The sequence below is a fragment of the Mirounga angustirostris genome, unplaced genomic scaffold (assembly GCF_029215605.1).
Source record: "Mirounga angustirostris isolate CCGP_5_RB_7025 unplaced genomic scaffold, mMirAng1.0.hap1 SCAF_1, whole genome shotgun sequence".
Classification (NCBI taxonomy): Eukaryota; Metazoa; Chordata; class Mammalia; order Carnivora; family Phocidae; genus Mirounga; species Mirounga angustirostris.
This window is the reverse complement of record NW_026991709.1, coordinates 52,709,672-52,725,993: the sequence shown is the minus strand read 5'-3', so window position 1 is coordinate 52,725,993 and position 16,322 is coordinate 52,709,672. Positions and strand designations below refer to the sequence as shown.

The 16,322-nt window shown below is 37.9% G+C and overlaps 1 long non-coding RNA gene across 1 annotated transcript in view; it reads left to right on the top strand.

Annotated features, from left to right (window-relative positions):
* The first annotated feature begins 348 nt into the window (after positions 1-348).
* The window catches only part of LOC123834525 (uncharacterized), a 130,474-nt gene continuing 114,500 nt past the window's right edge, over positions 349-16,322 (top strand). The window contains exon 1 of the long non-coding RNA XR_010406624.1: positions 349-467. This is a non-coding gene — a long non-coding RNA (uncharacterized LOC123834525). The remainder of the gene's footprint in view (positions 468-16,322) is intronic.

The following is a 16,322-nucleotide window of genomic DNA, read 5'->3' as shown; positions in this document are numbered from 1 at the left end:
TTGATAACCACCCAGATAATATAGAATAACCTCCCCATCCAAAGGTCCTTAACCTTAATTGAATCTCTAAAGTCCCATTTGCTATGTAAGGTAATACAGTCACAGGTTCCAGGGATCAGGGTATAGATATCTTTGGGAGGAGGGCAGTATTCTACACAGCAATAGACATGCACTAATAATTTTCATTGGTATATTATTTTGAAAAAATAATAAAGGATCTTTTTTCTTATCTATTTTTTTTCTAGTGTTTTCTATTCTACTCCCACCTCTCTCTGACAGATATTGGGAACAGGAATTAAGACTGTCCCAAGCCTGTTTACAATGGCAACCAACAGAATGTTCTCTTGTCTTTCCCAGGACAAAGTTCCTTAAGGAAGCAAAGCCCAAGGGAAGAACCAGTGAAACAATGTGTGATTAGCTTATTTGATTCAGTAGTATTGACCATGACTAAATCAATGGCAGAAACTGTAAGTACATTCACTATCTGGAATCTCACAGGTATATAAGCTTAATTGAACTGTTTTATACTTAAATCATGTTTGGGTCTCATGGATATATGATCTCATTCTTTAGCTTCTGCACAAAACCTGTGAAGACTTCAAATTTTTCCTCCAAGGTGAGCCTGGTTTAGGGTTAATTTGTTTGCATGAGATTTTCCATCATTATGAATCATTGCCATGAGGTGAAGACCCTGTTACCAAGTTCACTGGGAGAAGTGTATATGAAGTTCACTGTTACTGAGACTTGAGTATGAGTTCTTCTTGGTCAGATTTCACTTCATTTTGTAGAAGCAAAAATGTAAACTATTTAGCAGCTCTACTGTCTCATTGTTTGCTCTGTTTTTCTACAAGAACTTTTTGATTTGAATATAGCTCCCTAAATTACTTACCTTAACTCATTTAACTCCAATAATTTGGTTCTTTTCCTCATCCAGCTTAATAGATTCTCTCCCAATTAATTCTGCCATTTACCACGCCCCCCATAAGAGTTTCTGAAATATTATTTTTCTCTTGGCCTAAATTCTTTTTTTGGTGTGAATTGCAATACACATATAGGGATTCCATTGTTAAATGATTTTGATAATATTTGTAAAGATTAGATTTTCTCAAAACATTACTATAGTTTGTTCCCCAACTATGCTTTAATCTAGACATAACTTAGTGATTATTTTATTTACTAATTTACCTAATTTTGGTTAAGGTAATCCTGTTAATAGTGTCAAGGTCTTTTCTTTCAAAATCAAAACTATCCATGATAAGGGTGCCTGGGTGGCTCAGTCAGTTAAGTGTCTACCTTCAGCTCAGGTCATGATCTCAGGGTCCTGGGGTCAAGCCCCGCATTGGGCTCCATGCTCAGAGGAGAATCTGCTTCCTTCTCTCTCTCTGCCCCTCCACCCACTTGTGCTCTTTCTCTCTCTCTCAAATAAATAAGTAAAATCTTAAAAAAAAAAAAACCAAAACTATCCATTTTCAAACTGTTTTTTTTCATTTTTTTCCCTTTGGTTTTGCAAATAGTGTTATTTATTTATTATATTTTTTGCACAGCAGTTTGTGTGTGTGTGTGTGTGTGTGTATGATATAATATTATTTTGTAGGCAGTAATTTCCTTAGGCAATGTAGGGGTGTTAATTATCATCTAGGAGTTTAAATAATCATTATTTTCTTAATTTTTTCCTAACTCCTCAGTTGCAGTTTTCTGTGATGCTTCTTAGTGTCTTTAACTCATTATTATATCAGAAGCATTGCTTCTAAGCCTATATTGGAGTATTTTATAATTTTGTGGTTGTTTTCTTTGCATTGCTACTGGTTTTTTTTATCTTAATGTAAATGTCTGGAAAAGTCATCTTGGACAAATCACTGAGATGGTGTGCAGAATTCTTAAAAAATTCAAATATTGTTTTCTCAAATGTATACATGTAAATGGTATTCACAATGGAGGGCTTTGAAAAATTAAGGTACATCTGAACCATATGCTGAGACTCATTTTGTTTATTTATTTTTTAAAGATTTTATTTATTTATTTGATAGAGAGACAGCGAAAGAGGGAACACAAGCGGGGCGGAATGGGAGAGGGAGAAGCAGGCTTCCTGCTGAGCAGGGAGCCTGATCCCAGGACCCTGAGATCATGACCCCAGCCGTAGGCAGTCGCTTAACCAACTGAGCCACCCAGGCGCCCTGGCTCAGACTCATTTTAAATGAGAGACATTTACCGTAACAATAGCAACAACAACAAGATAACTGTGGTAGGCAGAGTTCTAAGATTGGTTTCACATTTGTACCTCCTGCTAGGAATTACCCTCCCTTGAATGCAGGTGAAAACTGTAAATATAATGGGATTTCACTCCTGTGATTAAGTTACTGTACCTGACAAAGGGGAAAGTATTTAGCAGGGGTAATTAAGGTCCTAATTGGCTGGCTTTAAGTTAATCAAAAGGAGATTATCACGGAGGGCCTGACATAATGAGCTGAGCTCTTTTTAAAACGATTTAGCAGTTGAGATGGGAGAAGTCAGGGAGAGAGAAGCAAGGTGCACTCCTGTTGGCTTTGAAGAAACAAACCACAAGGTCATGGAAGGGTCATGTGGCAGGGAATGGGAGCAGCTCTAATTGCTGAGGGCCTCAGTCTCCCAACAGTAAGAAAATGAATTCTGCCAACAACAGGTAAACTTGGAAGAAGATCCTGAGCCCCCGACTGCAGGCCCAGCTAATACCCTCACTTCCTCTGGGGAGACTCTGAGCAGAGGACCCAGCTCCCCTGTGTCCAAACTACTGACACACGGAACCTGTGAGATAACAAATTGGTGCTGTTTTAAGCCACTAAGTTTGTGGTGATTTATTATACAGCAATAAAAAACTAATACAACAGCTAACGTTTATTTAGCTCTTTTTTTTTTTTTTAAAGATTTTATTTATTTGACAGAGAGATACACAGTGAGAGAAGGATCACAAGCAGGGCGAGTGGGAGAGGGAGAAGCAGGCTCTCCTCTGAGCAGGGAGCCTGATGCAGGGCTCGATCCCAGGACCCTGGGATCATGACCTGAGCCGAAGGCAGACGCTTAACGACTGAGCCACCCAGGTGCCCCTATTTAGCTCTTTTTATGTGCCTTGCTCTGTGCAATAGATATTACATACATGATTTTACTTCATACTCACAATAGCTCTATGAAGCAGGACCTTTTTTTTTTTTTTTTAATTTTACAGATGAGAAAATTAAGCCTTAGGGAATTCAAAACACTTGGGTGCAGGTCACAGAGCTGGTTGATGAAGGAATTGGGATTTTAACTTGAGCTCTAAAATCACTTCACTACATTATATTCTTTAATGCGAAACATTCCACAAAATAATGCATGTCAGTTTTGTTCTGATGACCACCTGTTCAAATGCTGTCCTTATCTCATGCATATCAAATAAGTGACAAATACTAAAGAATAAACAGCCTTTGGTGAAATATATTTTTTTGATTGATTTCATAAAAAGGCCTTTATATGAGTACTTAACCAATTTTAGAAGAAAGTCTTCGGAAAATAAATCTTACTTAAAAAGTTATTTTTACCTAGAAGAAGAGCAATCTGTCTCCATCTATCAGGTAGTAATGAGAATTTTTAATTAACATCAATCCTGATTAGTCATAATGAATTAGGCTCTTTGTCTTTTTTCCATAGTTGTGATTCTTCTGGTACAGGAGTCATTCAATTATGTGTTACATGTATGATCAGTTACAAAAGGCAGCAGTATAATTTTATTACTGTGTTTCAAATTTTACTTTGCAACATATTTCAGTGTTAAGATATAAGTTTATTTCCTTTAAATATGGGGAAAGTAATGATGCATAATTTTTTTCATATTAAAAACAAAGGACACAAGGTTTAATAAGGCTTGGGATTTTATTTTTTTTTATTTTTTAAGATTTTATTTATTTATTTAACAGAGAGAGACACAGCGAGAGAGGGAACACACGCAGGGGGAGTGGGAGAGGGAAAAGCAGGCTTCCTGCTAAGCAGGAAGCCTGATGTGGGGCTGGATCCCAGGACTCTTCCCAGGACCCTGGGATCATGACCTGAGCTGAAGGCAGACGGATAAGGACTGAGCCATCCAGGTGCCCCAAGGCTTGGGGATTTTAATAGCTAGTATCCATCATAATATGTATTGAACACAATAGTAAAAATATTAAAGGTACTAATTGTTACTACAAATTGTGGGGGGAGGGTTGTAGTGAAGGACAGAATTATTCTGACTAGAATATGGAATAGAATTTTGAAAATTCAATCGATAGTTTGGCAGATCTATATGGTAGCTGTGGCCATCATTTAAAACATGATTTTCCATTCATTTTTTAAGGTTTCATGTATGTATTGAGATAGCCACTATTTTGTTTGCTTTTTGGTCAATATGATCTCCCCTCCCCATTGTGAGCACCAAAAACTAAATGGTGTAGATACAACTTTATTCTTTTTGATGGAATGGAAGTGGGTATGCATTACCTAAGTAACTGGCACTAAACTGGAAATAATTATTAGCTGCCATCACATAAGGGAGGAGGAGAACAAGTAGACATCATGCCCTTCCAACCCTATCCTAGAAGTAGTATGCCCTGGGTAGGGTTGAGCCAGCTAATTTATCAATGTGAACAGAAGTTAGAAATTGCACTATATCTCACCTTGGTTTGAAGAGAAAACTTTATTCTCTCATCATATCTAGAAAACTCTTTTGAGTTCAGAACTCCTGGAGCAGCGGGAAGTTCCAGACCTGCAGAGCAGACATAGGGTAAAAACAAAGGGTAATTTGTTGACCTGGCAGCATTGGTACATTATTCTTCCCAGTGTGACCGTGACATTTTTCGCACACTTGCGATCCTTTCACATTTTCATCAGTTCGGCATCACTGGTGATGTATCCCCCCAAACCAACCCATGCCTTTTTTTCTTTTACTGCAGAAGTGTACCTGAAATTATTTTTCTCTAAGAATTTTAAATTGTGCTCTTTTCTCTGGCATTTATTTGGTATTTTTAAGGTTAACCAATCATGTTTGACACATAAATGAAAACAGAACAGTCTTCGTCTTGAGCTAGCAGTGTTACAGATCATAGACTTTGCCCAGGAGAAACCAGGTTCTTTATTTGCAACTAAAATGATTTTTATTGGAATCATTTGCTCTGTTTCCATTACTTGACATATGTATCTAACAACAACAACAAAAAAACCCCAACAAACTTATTGTTTGGGCATCACAGCATTACTAAAGAGAAAACAATCTTAAATACTGTGTCTTTTGCTCTAATTTAATAGAGATGACTTAGAAATAAAATCAGGGAGAAGAAGGGGAGAATACCTTTGTGGATTTCACATCCTTTTACTAATAAACTATTGATTCTTCTATTAACACAGAAGATAAGAAAATATCAGAGCTATTGTAGAAATTTGAACATCAGGAAAAAAACAGACCACATACTTAAAAACAAGACTTGCAACACAGTATAAAGCTTGAATCACCAACTTGTTATCTTTGATAAGTGATTCAGTGTAATAATCATTTGGCATTTAGAAATTCAGTTCTTTTACTTATTTAATTTTTTATTGTTTTTCTTTCATTTTTTTATTATGTTCAATTAGCCAACATATAGTACATCATTAGTTTTTGGTGTAGTGTTCAGTGATTCATTAGTTGCATATAACACCCAGTGCTCATCACCACACATGCCCTCCTTGATACCCATCACCCGGTTACCCCATCCAACCCCCTCTGTAACCCTTAGTTTGGTTCCCAGAGTCTAGAGTCTCTCATGGTTTGTCTCCCTCTCTGATTTCTTCCCATTCAGTTTTCCCTCCCTTCCCTGTAGTCTTCCGCAATATTCTTTATGTTCCACATATGAGTGAAACTATACGATAATTGTCTTTCTCTGCTTGACTTATGAAATTCAGTTCTTTTAAATAAAACTAAGATCTGTTGAACAAATGCTTTGTACTTTGTGCACTAGGTGATTGCGGTTCAACTGGGCAAAATAAGTTCTGTATGACACACATATTTAAAATTTTCGGAATAATTTTGGAAGTACTCATAGGAAACCCAAGAGAAAATTTCATTTAAGTAATAGTTTCTAACAAGTGAGACAATCCTATAAGCCCGTGAGATACCCCTGTGCCCAGCACAATGACCCACACAGCATTCAGGACATACTTGTTCAGCTGAAATGGGGCTTAAAGAGCAGGCATCCTTTTTTTTTTTCTCAGTCCTTATAACCCTAGTACCTAGTATGACAACTGAGACATTCATTAATAATAAACACTGACTGGGGGCCCCTGGGTGGCTCAATTGGTTAAGCGTCTGCCTTCAGCTCAGGTCATGATCTCAGGGTCCCGGGATCCAGCCCCACATAGGGCTCCTTGCTCAGTGGGGAGTCTGCTTCTCCCTCTGCCCCCCTCCCCACTCCTGTACTTGCTCTCTCTAGCTCTTTCCAAATAAATAAAAGATCTTTAAACATTTTAAAAAATAATAAATGCTGACTGAATATTTGTTTTCAAATAAATAAATTTGGCTTTGTCTCCTGAATTCCGTTTTAATTTCGAGCACACGTGTTATTTTTCAGCCTTATTTTGAGTCTTCCTAATATTACAAGGTATGTTTAAAAAAATGTCCAGGTGGCAAGAATTAGAAAACATGTGTTAATCTTAGAAGGAGACTGCTAATGAACACAATGTATGCACCCATAAATCAGTGCTCTATAGAAGTGTTGCCTGAGTACATCTGTGCTGGAATCACTTGGCACCGTTGGCCCACTCTGGGGCCATCAGAATATCTGGGGGAGGGCTCCAGAACCAATGGTCTTTTAAGACCACCGGGTAAAATTTGTTTGTGCTAAGGCCTTGCGACTCAGGGTGTGGTTTGCAGATAAGCAGCATCTGCAACACCTGGGAGCTTGTTGCAAGCTACAAGTCTCAGGCCCTAGCCCAGAATGGTGGCATCAGAATCTGAATTTTAACAGTCCGCAGGGGATCTGCATGCATTTGAGAGATTTGGGACTCACTGGGTTGAAGTTTCAGAACTACCACTACTATCTTAAATTATAAATGGAGTCTCATGCTTAAGGGTCCATTCTTCTGTTTCTACTATGAGGACACACTCCCACTCCATCTCCTGCTGTCGCTACGGGGCAGAAGATCACCTATTTTTCAACCCTGCTCCCATGAGCATATGAGATTATGATGTAACTGCCTTTTGCACTAGACGGTGGGTTTCAAGGTGGCAACAGCTATATCTCGTTTCATCTTTCAGCTCCAATATCGAATACTTTCACAAAGTGCTTAATTGAATTAATTGAATAGATTAATTGAATTAATTGATTTCATTAATTGAATTAATATTGAATAGCTAAATAGAAACTACTGTCAGATTGGGGGAGGCACACATTTCAAAAAAGAGAAGTAAGACTAGTTTTATTAAGTTAATGACTGCAATTCTGACTTTCACCTTGTTCCCTGTTGATGCATGTATGGGCTGTAATGGGAAAGTAACAACTACTTTTGCGAACACTGTGATAAAATGGTCTCCCATATCACTAACCATCAGGTTTCCCCGGGCTCAGACATCACAGATTAGCTCCCATTGACTTCCAACCCTCCTCAGAGCTAACTTAGTTACATTTAGCCATTCTTGTTTTCCTGGGCCTCTCAATTCACCATCCCCAACCCCTCATTTCAGGAGCCATAATTCTCATATCCTGGTACCCATGAATATGTGGGAGGAAGAGCCCAGAGTGGTAAGTGGCTCCAGGCTGGGAGAAGCAGGGGGTCAACAAAGCTTCGTTGCTTGGAGGCCTTTTCTCATTTTCAGCCTTAAGGCTGAAACTGTACCAGAAATCTGAGCTTTGGATAACTGGCTTCATGTATATTATTTTGCGACTGTATCAATCTTTCTTTTTTTTTTTTTTTTAAAGATTTTATTTATTTATTTGAGACAGAGAGAATGAGATACAGAGAGCATGAGAGGGAGGAGGGTCAGAGGGAGAAGCACACTCCCTGCCGAGCAGGGAGCCCGATGCGGGACTCGATCCCGGGACTCCAGGATCATGACCTGAGCCGAAGGCAGTTGCTTAACCAACTGAGCCACCCAGGCGCCCCTGTATCAATCTTTCTGATGTTCTTGTTTATATCGTCTAACACGTATTATCAGCCCAGATAAACTATGTCTTTCTAAAAATCAAATATAGTCAGTTCTCATTATTCACAGTGGTTATGTCCTATAAAGCCCTGACTTTATTCCCCAACGCAGTATTGGGGTGCTGCACAGTTGCTCTAGGGGAAGTGCAGGATTAAGTTTCTGGGAACATTGGTTGATAAACATGTGAACAAATCAGTATGTAACTTCGTTGTATGTGTTTTTCTGTTTAAAGACACCTAATTCAATATATACTGTCAATTCATTAAGATGGACTTCAAAACCAATAGCACTATAAGTCATGCCTGAATGAAGCTTGTCCAACACAGGTACTTTTTCCTTAAAGCACACCACAGCCTTCTTGCACATAAGAACCCGAGAAAGCACTTCGGCAGTATGCTTGGGGGCCATTAGAAAGAGCAAAATCACCAGTAAAAAGCACAAAATGTGAAAAACATGAACACTAAATAGGCCTCCAAAAGGATAGTTGATTACAGTATGAGACCTGAGATACCAAGGCAGAAGTGCCTTCGGCTGCGAACAAATGTGTACGTCAGGTGGCTCAAACTTGACACTCCTTTCCGTATGTCTGGGAATGAGTACAAAAGTGGTGTGTTGATTTTGGGGTTACAAATACATTTAAGCGAGTGGGTCAACTAAAAAATCCAGAATTTGCAAATAATGTGGATCAACTGTACTATGTTTTGGATGTTTACAGACTTTCCTTAGTCTTTAATACGACCTTTGCACAGAGATACATATTGAATTAATGAAGTGAGTCTATCTTTTTCATGGATAGAAAGGTCTTCCAAAAAAGCCTGTGAGTGATAAATCAGGATTAGGTGATGCATGTTTCAATATATAAATATAAAGTATTATGTAAAAAACACCCACACAAAAATATTAGGCCATGTTCCAAGTAAATATAACTAAAATTTGTTGGACCCTAAATTTGTGCTAGGCGTTCTGCGGAAAACTTCCCATATACATTCTCCCCTTACGGAGGCTCACAGTGGTGAAGTCATATATTCAAGTTCACACCTCTAATAAGTGTCAGTTATTTTCTTGGCCAGAATAAATTAAATTGTATTGCTCCTTCATTGAAAATAACAGCTGGAATTATTCACTATGATACTAGCATATATTATGTGATGATGAGATTGCTGATTAAATATATACATATATATACATACGAGAGTGAGTGAGAGTTCTGTTTCGTTTACAAAGTGATGGTATTCAATCACTGGTTTCTATATGTTTCATCATATTTTCATAAACTGTAGAATCCGTATCTGTTCTATATTTTTCTGAAATATAAGTTGTTAATATATGCCTATATTTCTCTATATGCACAAATTCTAAATTTAATAACATTTGCGTGTTTTTCTAGCACATAAAGCATAAAATACTTTTTGTGTCTTTGAACAGTTGCTTGATGTGAAAGAGAGCAATGAGGTTTATAATTGTAATCATTGTCTCTTCCCTCTAATTGTACTTTCACAAATTAGCCTCCAGACCAGATCTCATTGTTGAAAGATACTCCACCGCTTCATCTTTCCTACTTCTCCTCCCCTTCTTCCCTGTACTTCCCTATTCCTGTCCTCCATCTCTCCCTAGACGCACACACACACACACACACATACATATTTGGGTTTGACTTTTCAACTGGGGGCCTTTGAGTCAGGAATCCTATTGCCAGCAGATTGCTGAGATACTCTCTTCCTCTTATCTCAGCCCCTTATGACCGTTTGTCTGCCTCACTGAGCTATAATAAAATATGGAAGGGTTCAGCCTTATTGGCACCCTTGGTTCTGATGAAGCTCAAGATTGGAACTCCATAAATTTTCAGGTCAGGATAAACACATGGAGTAGCTGAACAGAGAATAAGATTAGGAATTGATTGGAAAATCAGTAATTTGTCTTATTTCCATGCTATATGTGGAGTCCTCTTACTTCTATGCCCATAAAGTCTTTTTTTTTTAAAGATTTTATTTATTTATTTGAGAGAGAGAGAGTGAAAGAGAGCATGAGAGGGGAGATGGTCCGAGGGAGAAGCAGACTCCCCACCGAGCGGGGAGCCCGATGTGGGACTCGATCCTGGGACTCCAGGATCACGACCTAAGCTGAAGGCAGTCGCTTAACCAACTGAGCCACACAGGCACCCTATGCCCATAAAGTCTTAATGTTCTCTGGCATCTGCCAACATGTTTTACCACATCATGCTAATTCATCTTGCTATAAGAGTTATAAAATGCAGGAAGCTTAAATAAGTCTGGGAAGTGCTATTCATCACTTTTTTATGAAATAGAATATATTTGCTTTGTTTACAGTATTGGCTTCATGCATATCAAATCTTTGTGAAATATTATTGCATGAAAAGAGTATCATGTGTGTTTCTTGCATGGTACTAAATTTATCCTTCGGAAACAAAGACAAATGAAACAACAATAGTCTCTAATCTCAACTTGCTAAACAATCTCTGTCATCACCCTCGCGTTTTTGTGAGTTAAAAAGTAATGATTTTGATCCTAATTATTTATACTGTGAGTTCCAGTATTGCACATAGAATCCATATCCTACCAATTTTCAAAAAGTTCCATTTTATTAATCAGCACAGCAAGTGGGTATCACTATAACTGTAAGTGATACATTTGTTGACTACACCAATTGGTGAAAACCTGGCCCATCCCACTGTAGGGGCAGTGGTCCAGGCATGAACTCTGGGCCCAGCAGCCTGAGTTCAAATCCTGCCCATCTCCTAATTAATGAGTAAGGCCAAAGTACAATGGACACTGATAATCAAAGAGAAAGCTATAAAGAGGTGTAAGATCTAACTCTTGCCCTCATAAAGCTTTCGGGCAAGACCTTTGATCAATAGATATTGAGAATGTGAAAGTGTAAACTTTTCCACTCTTCTCAGAGTATTACTTATGCAAGTTGGAATGGACTGTGCAATAGGATATAAAATCTCTTTTTTAAAATTGAAGAGAACCACTTAATTCGCTAAGCATTTAGAAGTACTAGATGCAGTTGAGCATTTGTGATTATTGCAAAGTGAAGCAAGCACCTTAGAATGGGAGCAGAGGAAAAATACTCAGGAAAAAATGAAGATGCCAAAATGTAACTAAGCACAATTTCTTTGGCCTCAAATATCAATAGAACCAGAAAGCATACACTTGTAAAGGTGGAAGGCACTTTAGAGTCATCAAAGTCAACTTCTTTATTTTGTAAAGTTGAAGTCTTAGGAGGCTATGTTGTACATTGGGTACTCAGTATATGTCATTTGAATGAAAGAATGAAGCCTAGAAAGTTGAGTATCTTGTCTAATGTTCACAAATCCAAAATCAACCTTGGCATACTAACTCCCTATCCAGTACCTCGTCTAAGTTGCTTCTTAGGAATGTGAAAAATGCCAGAGGGACTGTTTCAGATAGAGATCAAGGTAATGACTAAAATTTATGATAACCAAATTAGGATTTTAAGTCACTGAGTTAATTTTGAGGGATATTAAGAACTTATCTTTGTGGTTTTGAAATTTTCCCATTTGTTTTATTCTCTGTTTTCCCCTCCTGCATTCCTCTGGGTAAGCTTTTTGTGAAACCTATCAGGATGTTATTCTAGTATAAAGTAACAGAAATGTTCAGTATGGAGAAGTGTGTTCTGGTTCATCCATGTGATAAGCCTGAAGAGCCCAGGATCTAAGAGGTTATACTTTATGAGAGCACCAAAAAGGACATCAATCACACTGTCCTCAAAGATTTAGAAATAGGTAAAAGGGGCCACTCTATTTGACAGAAGATTACAAGGATTAGAAATGAAAGGCTGAGGCCTCATGAGCTCCTGTCCATTGTGTAATGAAGATGATCAGCTTTCTGGCTTGCTAAATAAAATGGTATTCGTAATAGAATCAAAAACTTTCCTGAAGGTCAGACATGCTTTACTTATTGCTTCCTCCTTGTCTATAAGCCAGAACATTCTGTCATTGTTGTAATACAAGCCAACAAGAGCCAAATAAATCTTTTGATTCTTTTTGGCTCACTCTGCCATTAAACACAAGCCATTGTAAAGTCATGAAAATTACCTGAGAAGGATGTAGAGAAATTGGTTGGTTCAGAAAAGACCCACCACAGTGATTAAAGGGATGAAGAATACGACCTGTCTGAAAGCTAAAGAAGCTAGTGCTATTTAGTTGAAAAAAAGAGGAGGCTGAATGGAAACTTAATAACTATCTTCAAATTTCAAGAGGATTATTACTTCTGTTTTATCTATCTTCACAGATTTCAAACTACCAAGAAATTATTCTGAAAATTTCCTGTAACCAGCACATTTGATTCATTTTATATTAATTATTATAATGTTTTCTCATTAAAAAATTTGAACTTGGATTTGGCATTCTTCCATTTGAAAGAATAAATCGTAAGAAGAGATAATCAAATGAGGAGTATTAGTCTGTTCTGCTGCTTCATACATCTGAGGAATAGTTTTTTTTCTTGATGTAAACAAGTTGTGACAACTTCTTGCCATTTATCAACCTCAAAAACCAATGGGTTAAATTCTTCTGTTACTTGGCTCCAGCTATGCTGTGTTATTATTGCCACGCCTTAATAATAATGACAAAAAGGAGGAAATGAACATGTTTGAATTAAATTGCATTCCTGTCACTTTATAAAGTGAAATAACAAAACTTGGAATCATTACCTTGTGTATTTCTGGATAAAGATTAATTTATAAGGTCTCAGAGTTGTTTCAAATCCATCAGTAAGCATTTACTAAGTGTCAAATACTGTTTAGTACTAGGTATATGGGAGAGAGAGAGAGAAGGCCTTAGAGCTCAAGATGTTTTAATCTGGGGCACCTGGGTGGCTCAGTCGGTTAAGCGTCTGCCTTTGGCTCAGGTCATGATCCCAGGGTCCTGAGATCGAGCCCCGCATCGGGCTCCCTGTTCAGTGGGAAGCCTGCTTCTCCCTCTCCCACTCCCCCTGCTTGTTTCCCTCTCTCTGTCAAATAAATAAATAAAAATCTTTAAAAAAAAAAGGTGTTTTAATCTGGTGATAAAGATAACTTAATGAAGTAAAGTCTGGTGAGCAGTACCCAATCACATACATGTTCAGTGCCTTGAGGGAAGCACAAATCCTGGGTGAGCCAGAACACACAGAGCTAGGAGTCTAAATAGCACTCATTGGCTGCTAACTCTAGTGTCCCACATTCACACAGCTCAGTCCCTTTTAGTGCCCCCTACACCAAGTATATTTCCACCAGGCTATTATTTCTCTTTTTGTTAATTTTGTTTGTTCTTTACACCTGAGTTTGTCCATACTCATATTTTCTTCACAATATTTTGCTTGTCAAAGCCTCAGTCCTCTGCTTCTATGATATTTGCATTCTTTTTTTTAAAGATTTTTTTGTTCATTTGACAGAGAGAGAGCGCACAATCAGGGGGAGTGACAGAGAGAGAGGGAGAAGCAAGTTCCCCACTAAGCAAGGAGCCCAATGCAGGGCTCGATCCCAGGACCCCAGGATCATGACCTGAGCTGAAGGCAGACACTTAACCAACTGAGCCACCCACATGCCCCGATATTTGCATTCTTAAATGTCCTGCTTCTGTGAGCCACTTTCTTCTATTTCTTAATTCAAATTCCAGAGAAGGAACTTGTGATTATCCTGCTTATTTGCACACCAGATCATGTCACAGGTCACAACAACCCCTGGGTCAGGAGCCACGGTGCATCACACTCATACTCTTTCCCCTGGGCTCTCATTACAACAGGAGCTGGGATCTTGGCAGTTTCCTTTGGGTGAGATAAGCACATAGCTGCTTTCATAATTTGCATTTAAATTTTGAAGAAAACATGAAATTTGGAAAGTTGAAAAAAAAAAAGACCAAGTTTGAAGGAATGTCTGGAGACGAGAAAGATATGCAGATAAACACAATGATTATGGGGCTCAGAGAGAAGACCTGCTTACCTGGGGAGAAAGCAGGCTCAGGAATAATGTAAATAAATATTTCTGGTTAGGTAGTGTGAGGACTGGACGTAGAAGCTCTCTAAAGCAGGATGAGACTTTAGACTGATTGTTCTTGAGTCCAAAATTTTAACAAACAATAAAGGAATATAGTTGTTCCATCTGCCAATGAAATAACTGAATAGGAGTTCTAAAATCAATAAAGGCACCTCCCCCTCTTATTTTTTGTTACAATTCATTTTGATCAGCAAGAGACTCTTTTAGAGGGAAACTTGGGAATGGTTCATTGCAGGAACAGATTGTATTCCTTTTGCTTAGAGAACTATGTAACACTCAAGGAGCCAGAAGGTGGTAAGTTGGCAAGTGGAGAAAGTACCACTTGAAGTGTAGACAAAGGAAGTTTGCATTTCAGCCTGCTCTTAATGCTAACCTAAACACTAACCCTAATCCTAATCCTAACCCTATGAGAAATCATCTTTGAAATGGCCCTTTATCCTGGAGAGCATGAATAGTTAAACTATTCTAAGTCTTTAAAGAGACTATGCTATGTAGAATTAAATTAAAATTATACACACACACACGCATGTTGTGGCTGTCTTGTACTTTTTTCCATTGACATAGGTAAGAAACTATATAATTTTTTACCCTCCATTTAGAAAGACATGTGTCACTGATGATTATTTTATTACATGCTGACCCTGGTTTCATAATTTAGTCTATGTCCACATTAAAGTACAAAAGAACAGAGTGACAATGTAATCAAGAACATTAAATACAAAATTGCTGGTTCTTCTAATTATAGAAGGGTTCCAGTTTGCCTATTCCTGGACAGTTGATTTGTATCCATCAACAAATCAATTCACAGTATTGAAAACCTGCTTCCAGCACTATGCCATTTATCAAACGATCCATGAAAGCATAAGATATTCCTGCTGCCCACAATAAGCTCCTAATTTATTTGAAGACACAGAACTCATACACATAAAACAATTCATGAGTGAGACATATTCATGTATCATATGGAGGCAGGCCCTGTTTTCATTGTGTTTGCAGAGATCTAATTTTAAAATATATTAGTACAGGGTAAATTCTCAACTGGGAATGTGCTATGTTCTGACACTATTATCTTTGTCTTTTGGGGCATATTTGACTTATGTACTAAAGAATATTCATTTAAAATTTTGTTAAATTCAAATTTACCTAATGTATATTATCTATTATGTGCAATGCATTCTTTTTATATATTATCTTGTTTAATCTGCAGAGAATTTCAGCCCAGTACATCTTCCTTATTTTCAGATAAGAAATGGCTCAGAGAAATTAAGTTTTGTGGCCAAAGTTACATACTTATTAAGTGTTGGTGCTGAGATTTGAAAATTGATTTTTCTCTTTCCAACTTTAGTTATCTTTTTATTTTCTATCCCATAGCCTTCATACAATGGTTGTGTGGGTAAGGGACTGAGAATTGATTATACCTCTTTACTAGGCATTGCCAATGCCCAAAAGGCAAAACAGAGAGAGGTGGATACTACTTGCCCAGATATAACAACTTCTATTGTCTAGAGGATTAGGGTTGAGGACTGTTACGTTAAAGATGCTAATTGAAGGATACAGTATACAAAAAGGGAAAGGTTGGAAAAAGTATGGCCAAAGTGGACTAGCATCACTAGGAAAACTTCATGGGGAATTTGACTAAGTTCTTAAAAGTTTAATAATAACCACATGAATAAGTATCTTCATTTTACTTCTTTCTCTTTCTTTCTTTCTTTCTTTCTTTCTTTCTTTCTTTCTTTCTTTCTTTCTTTCTTTCTTTCTTCCTCTCTCTTTTCTTCCTTTTTTTTCTTCCTATTTGCTGCACAGCTGCTGTGGATAATACAGTTGGTGGTGAGGTTTTCTACTGTAAATCACTTTCATATATAGTATCTCGTGTTATTCTCAGAAGACTCTTTTGGGTTAGGCATAGCAGGTGTTACCACCTCTGTCTGATAAGGAATTCTGTAAACTTTTTCTGGTTCTTTCCTTACAAGCTGATACAGGACCCCAACACCATACAAGTCCCATCAAGAATTGCTGGAGTGCTGGGAGTGGGGCTTGGTGGTGATCTTGTATGTGTTCACGGACTAGTCTGCAGCTAGGTCATTTTCTAGGCTCTAGTAGGGTTTCTTCTGGGGGGTGCTTCATCTGTTACGTCAGATTCACTGGGTGCTACCAC